This window comes from Pinus tabuliformis, chromosome 4_2 (assembly GCF_031772625.1).
Source record: "Pinus tabuliformis cultivar Carrire ecotype Pingquan chromosome 4_2, CPIR1, whole genome shotgun sequence".
NCBI classification, from domain to species: Eukaryota; Viridiplantae; Streptophyta; class Pinopsida; order Pinales; family Pinaceae; genus Pinus; species Pinus tabuliformis.
Window position 1 is genome coordinate 445,517,911 of NC_142304.1, and position 8,096 is coordinate 445,526,006.

At 35.3% G+C, this 8,096-nt stretch overlaps 1 non-coding gene across 1 annotated transcript; it reads right to left on the reverse strand.

The window, feature by feature from the left end:
- Positions 1 to 5,614: 5,614 nt before the first annotated feature.
- On the reverse strand, positions 5,615 to 5,702 carry TRNAM-CAU (transfer RNA methionine (anticodon CAU)). The gene is given in 2 exon segments: positions 5,615 to 5,650; positions 5,665 to 5,702. It is a non-coding gene; the product is annotated as a tRNA-Met (tRNA).
- Between the last annotated feature and the right edge of the window lie 2,394 nt (positions 5,703 to 8,096).

Below are 8,096 nucleotides of genomic sequence, written 5' to 3' on the forward strand. Positions count from 1 at the left end.
TTAGACATATCCTGCTTCTTGCCTTTCGCACCAGACTGAGAAGCTTTCTTTCTCTTCCCTTTCTTTGCTTTGGCAGCCAAAGCACAATTCTCTTCATCAGCTCCCTTTGACGAAGATCTGTCCTTGGTACTCCGCCTGATCTCCTCCTGCACAAGATCTGACCATAGTCTTTCCCATCATGGCAACTTCTCCCGACCATTGACAGAGTCCTGATAGGAATGCCAACTCTTCGGAAGACCAAGGAGAGCCAAGCTCACCAAGTCCTCATCATCGACAGTAACCCCCACACTTCCCAGCTCATCTCAACACTGAGTGAACTTCGTGAGATACTTGGGAATACTGTCACCCTTCTCGCATTTGATGTTTCTGAGTTTATCTTTGAGCGCCAGCTTCCTCTGATCGCTCTTGCTTTGGAATAATTCTGTTAATGATTTCCACATCAAATATGGAGTAGCCTTTCCATGGAGGCTGGACACAATGTGATCCTTCACGCCCTCCAACAGAATCCTTCGACAATTTGCGGTCTTCTTTTGCCAAACTTCCGCCTCAGCAGCATCAGTAGGCTTTGGGATATCTGTATCTATGAACTCCTTCAGCCCGTTATCATCCAATACTGCCTCCATCCTGTCCTTCCATGCAATATAATTTGAGCTGCCCTCAAGAGCATACTCCAATCGCAATCCGTTGAAAGACATTGCTGCGTTGTCACCAAGAAAACACTGCTGCAAATTCGAATTCCACCAGCAACCAACTCAACTGCTTCCGATCTAGAATTCGTGAGAACAAAATATTTCTCGTACAGAGATTGACTGTATGGGCTTTTACCGGATATCTCACCTTCCAAAGGAAGGATGAATCCAGAGGCTACCTGGCCCGATTACAGACTCTGCCTGAAGAAATAGAATGTAAACACTTCCTGAATAGTAGATCTGATGATCAATCCTCGCTTGATATCCTGTAAAAATCTCTTCTACAAATCAAGCAGCTCCGATACCATGTAGAAATTTTGAATAATTTAACACATATTCAATGGAGATTATCCTGATCATGTACTATTGCGGAAAACATACACAATACATAAGCTCCTCTACGTTGATCATCAATATAGCAGCATCAATAACAATAAAACATCAAGAGCATTCACACATTAACACAGTATGTATCCCGGGGAAAGCATCTCGCTAAAAACCCCAACTATCTGTATATTAATGATTGAGTCATGTAACATTACACAACATAATACTTCTCACAAGTATCTCCACCTCTGTTACACACAATACAGCTCAGATCTGATCTCCAAATCTCTTCCACTGCTTGCCTGCCTCCACTGCTCAATACCTGCTCAAGAACTGATGAGAATGGCTCACCAAACTCATTTTTCACCTGCAAAATAGTCACTCACTCTTTGTTGGACGTGAGAACAAGCTATAATGTGGGCCAATATGTGAGCAAACTCATTGGCATACTCAATCCCTTGATTGTGCAAGATCTGGTGCACAACTATAGTCACAACTGATAGCAATCTGATTCTCTACCACCTGTCCCTGTTGAACTGAACATGCACTGACATGCAACTGAGTTAATTGATGTATTCATTAGTTGTATTATGGGTTAATAACTTGTGAATTAATTAATAATTAATTCACCCAACTCATCTCTAGTCTATTTGCCAGTTAGACTAAATACAACCAGTTTAACAAAGCTAAACTGAACACAACTCCACAATCAACTCCACCAAACTCAACTGATTGAGTTCTAACTGAAGTCATGCATGCAACAACTCAACTGACTCATAAGAAAAGCGTATTTCCTTCTGACAGCTGCATGTGCCACCTCTGTAGCTCAAACTGAAGTGCTCCAAGAGAATAAGATTAAGTTTATAGTCCAAATATTATTGTGAGATAATAATATTTGACTTTGATCACTCACACTGTGATCACTCACACTTTCATCAAAAATAGAAGTCCATCTATTTTTTCCCAACTTGATCAATCATCCATAAACAGCAACCTGCAATCCATAGACATGATCCATATGTCTAAAAATAGACATAGTCTAAAAATAGACTTGCGCCAAAAATAGCCTGCGGGCCCACTTAGTGAAGGCGACTCTTTTCACTAAGCTCCATCATCTTGTTGCAATCTCAACAACACCCATGGTGAGAATTGATGATCACATATGTTAGTCATCTAGCTAATTTGGTATTTGTCATAATAATTGAGCATTTAATTCAAACATGAATTTACACCAAACATGAATTTCAAATCACATAATTAGAATTTGTAAGTAAGGGTTGAACCATATATAACTAGTACATCATGTCCAAATATTCAAAACAAATATAAATTTCAAAAAATTAAAATAGCAGTTATGTTCTTACCTGATATGGTGAAACTAGGATTGCATTTTTGGAATCCCTTGCAATGTACACCAGATTTTTTGAGAGGTAAAATTATTTTCATTACATCTCATCCATCCTTCCTTGCTACTTTTATGGGACTTCTTTGTGTCATTTAACCATGGGTCTTGTCTTTCTAAATGTTTTTTATTGGATGGGTTCAAATTTTTATGGGTGACATCCACAGAACTTTAGGTGCACGTTTTCGACATTAGCATATAGGGATAGATTTTTTTCCTTAAATTATTGATTGCCTCTACTATCATTGAAGCACCTTAGGTTTAATCCTACAAAATTAAGACCTTATCCCTTCCAATTTTGCATGTCATAACTTGTGTGGTAGTGCCTACCCTTCATCGAAAACTTAAAGTAGTACCTGATTGCAATTTTGGTGCACATGCTATGACTTTTTGTAGGCTAAAGAAGCCACATTTCAACCCTTCATGACTAAAAGTTGAGCTTCATTATTTTCTCTTCGTCATTTTTTTAACCATATCCTTACGTGGTCCCAAATATTTTTATATTTCTTAACTTTTTCATATGCATATTGTTGCTAATGTCTTAGTCCCTACTACTACACTATTGTTTTCCTTCATCCTACTTACTAGCACCATAATCACACTTGATGTCTTTCCATTTTCATATATTTTCTCCTTTTTGCAACCTCACCATTCGTGTAGTGAACTTTGTGGTTTGTGGTTTTATTTTGCTATAGTATTTTCTTTCACATTTACTAGATCAGTTCTAGTAGCATAGAACTATATGCATATCCTTGTGCTACTCATTTCTCTAGGATGAGCTTCCTTTTCATTCTTCCCATGACCATTAAACATTAAAAGATGATAAGCTCATTCTTCTCCATTTCTCATGCTCATTAAACTATGATAAGAATACCATGTCAAGCATCCCTTTACCTCTTTTTCAAGCTCATTAAAATCTACGAAAAAACACCTTGTTGAGTACACTTCTAAATATTTTTTGGGCTCATTATTGAGCTTACTTGTATTCTCATTTATGTTCATTAATCCATGAAGGAAATAGCAAACAAACAAAAAGTTGAGGGAGGGGGCAGGGGGAGGGTGGGAATCATTAAGATTTGTATCAAGAAGCTGCAGACATCAATCACATTCACCTTGAACATGGCACCTATTGCATCATTATCTTATAGTTGGGTTATAACTTACCCAAAAGTTGTACCAAAATTATGAGTCATATACACGTCTAATTGGTTACTCTTTATGTCACAATGGAGAGTGTATCAATGCCTCATGTGTCATTGCACTATATCAATGGTGCCCTTGCATCAATGTTACCAAAACATTCACAAATCATGTTTGATATGTTCAAGGGAAGTTTAATCTTGAGTCAACTATTTGCAGTTTTGTTAACCTTTTGTATCAACCATCCCTATGTTAGTTATACTTGGTGACTCTATGTCTTCATATCATCTCTTTGTGTTCCTTTCATGTCGATTGATGGGAGATACATCAAGGCCCTCCTTCAATTGATGTCTTCCTATCAAAACCAACTCATTATCTAGTAAGTGCATCTAGAAACTAGTTAGAACCTTGGAGCTTGCCATCATCAATGAAATATTTTCTCATGATAAAAATGGGTTTACCTCATTCACTTATGATTGATTAATTCTAGTAGTTTTTAACATCAACAAATTGATTCACACTCGCTAGATTGTCCGAGGTACCTTGGAGTCCATTTTCATTATTGGTGGGACCCCTCACACCTATTAATAATATTCATCAATGACTAGTAATCAAATGATTTCTACCATGCTCAACATTAGCTCATTTATTCATATGATGTATATTTGTACCATTGTGGTCGGGATAAAGACCTCGGGCTTAGGGAAATACCTCACTCATTCCAGCTACCCCTCTCAAGCTATGATGGAGTACTTCATTATCATATGTACTTTGAAGACAATGTGAACTCTCTCATTAGTGTTAGATATCTTCCTGATTTATATTGTGACATAGATCAACATTGTAATTTCTTATGGCTACATGATCTCTTTTGATAACTTAAGATATATTATATACTTTTTTGTGGCCATGGAATCACATATTATTACATGAATCCACAATGTATTGTGTTGGCAACCATGATTTGTTATCTCTTATACTAAGCATGAATATGCTTACATGATCTATATAATTGGTTGATGACTTACTATTGGTTCCTTAATCTTTTTCTCTTTACTTGCGCCACCATGAATATTATAGTATGGTAATGTGTTTCAACCATCAGTTCCTCTTCTAACCTCACACATTAGAGGACATCTATTATAGCCTTTTTTGCCACCCTAGAATCTGCTTGAGAGATATCTTAATGACACAATGTTGAAACACTATTGTTTCTCCCCATGAAATCAAAGTTGAGTAGTTCATCTTTCCTTGTCCACCGATAAGAAGTGATGCATCACTCCTTGAACATTAGCAAGGAGTGCGATCAGTCTTTGCACCCTAGGAATAAGGGATCCCTTCATAGTCAAGGGACTGATAGAATATTGCAAGGCCTTTTAAAATGATTGTGGATTTGGCCAATCCCTTGAACACCTAACAAGTTGAGTCCCACCAACATTTTGGCCATCCCCATATATATAGTGTCTCAATATTAGTTGTCGACGTCATATAAGAGAGCCAATAAATTCTCAATTTGCTTAAAAACTTCCTCGATTTAGAAAATCAATTTTATAACCCAAAATTTATTCACCTAAAATAAAATTACTAGATTCACTAAAATATATCACATAACATGAGCACCATGTATTTTACCCATTAAAAGAACCCATTTTTACATCATTTCACACTATTATAACTTAAAGAACTACATTTCCTGAAGTCATAAAACCCTTTTTTTTTAACCACTTCCTCTTAAAAATATCAAAAAAAAAAGGAAAGCAACATAAAATAGAATAAGAAAACCGTAAGAGTAATGGTTAAAATTGAGGAGCCCTGTCCACATAAATCACTTAACGCTCAAAAGTAACGAAAAGTAAGGACATACTTATGTTTTTGTATTTGTACGCCTTTTTCCTAAACATAAAATTGAGGTGAAGAAACAACATAAAATAAAATAAGAAAACCCTGAGAGTAATGGTTAAAATTGAGGAGCCCTATCCACATAAATCACTTAACGCTGATGAGTAAGGACATAATTATGTTTTGTATTTGTACGCCTTTTTCATAAACATAAAACTGGGGTGAGAGAGGCTCGAACTCTCGACCTCAGGATTCCCCAACTATAGCTATGAGACCTACGCGCTAACCAACTGCGCCACCACCCCAAGTGATAAAATTTTCAATCGCAATTAAAGGTAATTAAATCGTTCAAATAAATAAGCCATCAAAATTGGAAAGTTCGACGTGTGTGGTGTATTGGTAGGGTTCAAACTTTGAAATCAAATCTACCCATTATATGGGATTTGACATGGAATTTGTACCCATTAGATTCTAGTTTTCTTGTTATTAATGAGTTTATTGGTCATAGTTAGTGGGAGTTACGAGAATTGATTTTGGGTCTCCCATAGATTAGCACTGGCGCGTAGTCTAACGAGACGGAGGAGTTGCCCAGAAAGTTATGGAAATTCTGGTCATATTTAGAGAAAATCTGGCAAAGATTTTTGTAAATCCAAGTTATAGTTGTTAAACTTCAAAATTTTAGGTGTCCTAGACGTTTTTGATGGTGCTTAATTTATTTCCACCATCAAAAACACTATTCAAACACTGCCTCTACTAGATTTTTAGAAGAAAAAAAATTACCTAGATTCCAGCTACTTTTGGCCGTCCAAGCAATCCCCACGACTCCTTAGGATTGGCAGTGACCGATTCATCATATAGTTAAAAATAAAAAATAAAAAAATAAATTTATTGATCATTACCGAACATAATGTTAGTTATTATAAGTTTATTGGTCATTACCGAACATAATGTTAGTTATCAATAAATTTATCTTTTCTTCTTCTTGCTTATTGGATAATATTATATAATTAAAATTATTGGATATTTTCACGGTGGATTGTTTGATTATATTATATAATTATTAAAAATATGGGATATTTTTACGATGGATAGTTTGATTTGATAGCATGACAAGAATCAAATTTTATGATGAATAAAGCTTGGTTTTTCTTCCATCCCAAAGAATATGTGACCCGTAGGACTAGTTAAAAATCAAAAGAATAAAAGCTATTTCACCATATATTTTTTTCACATTGATATATTAGTTTAGAATAATACAAAATACTATATTAATTATAATTTTGAATTTTTTTTCGTCTTTTTAATATAGACTATCAATTTTTTAATATCATTATATTAATATTTAAATTTATCAATATTTTTAATATCATTATATTAATATTTAAATTTATCAATATTTTTAATGATCATTTCACATGTCTATCAAGATGGAGTGATAGATGGGAGCATTACGATGATCTAGTGGTGTATGTCTGTGGAAGATAACACATTTATAAGGAGTGATCTTCATGTTTGTTTATGATGTGACATATGCAAATGAATAAAGATAAAGAAAGGATAAGACTAGTCATGAATATGACAATTTATTCATAACATTTTTTTAACATTGAAGGTCTAAGAATGATAAATTCAATGACAATTATAAATATTTCAAGGTTGAGGTTTTTTATTCCAACTAACAGGCTTGGAAGAATGAGTCAATGGAGAAATGAGCATGCTCAATCTACTTGAGAATCTTGAGACGTAACCTTACTTGTCACTCCTTTGTTTAGCATGTAAGCTTTGGGTTAGTACTAGTTCTCTCTTGTTTGCATGTTTTGTCCCAAATTAAATTTTATTTTAGTGTTTATGCTTGTTTTGTGCCTTAGTTCATCTAGTTTGATTACTTTTACAAACGAAGGATTTGAAACTGGTCTAAGAGGGCTTGGGTTTGGGGTAACAAGTCTGTAATTGACTATAGGGAATCACTGCCACTTTATTTCTCTAAGGACTTGTTGTCTTAGTTCTTTAGTATCCTCGTTGTGTGAGGGTCCTTGACCTGCGAAAATGCTTTACTTTGGTATTCTCATGTAACCTTCCACCTCCCCCTATCCCTTTTCCCTTGGACTATGAACCTCTCTCTAATACACCCTAACAAATATGGTGAAGCCATCCTTTGTTGACAAACTTAAGCCTAGTAAGAGGGGAACATAGGGAAAACCAACTTTACCCCAAGTAATCTCAACTTTGATTTTCCTATCCATTATCTAACGAGGGTTGAAAATGAAACCTTCAATGCTTAAAGTCTTTTTCATGAAAAGTTCCCACTAGAGATTAAAGAAGAGGTAACAACTCTAGAGTATATGGTAAAAAAAAATAAAAATGTAAACAAGCTCTAAATAAATTGAGAATGAATATGAGGGATGGATATCAAACTATAATTTTTCTAGGACCTAAGACGCTAAAATATTTAGAATCATTAGGCAATAATGGCTCACTAAAACCTTTATTGCTTAGGTTGTGGACGATAGAGGCACTCAACATCAATCCATCCTCAACAAACTTGGTGCAAACTTGACCTCATGGACATGGAGTTTGAGGTAGTCATTAAAGTGGTGTTTTGTATCAGCATAGTGGTGTCTAATGTATATGACAATGACAAGGAGAAACAAAAGCTAGGGGAACCCTAAGTCAAAGGGAACTCTTTCAAACTCCATTAT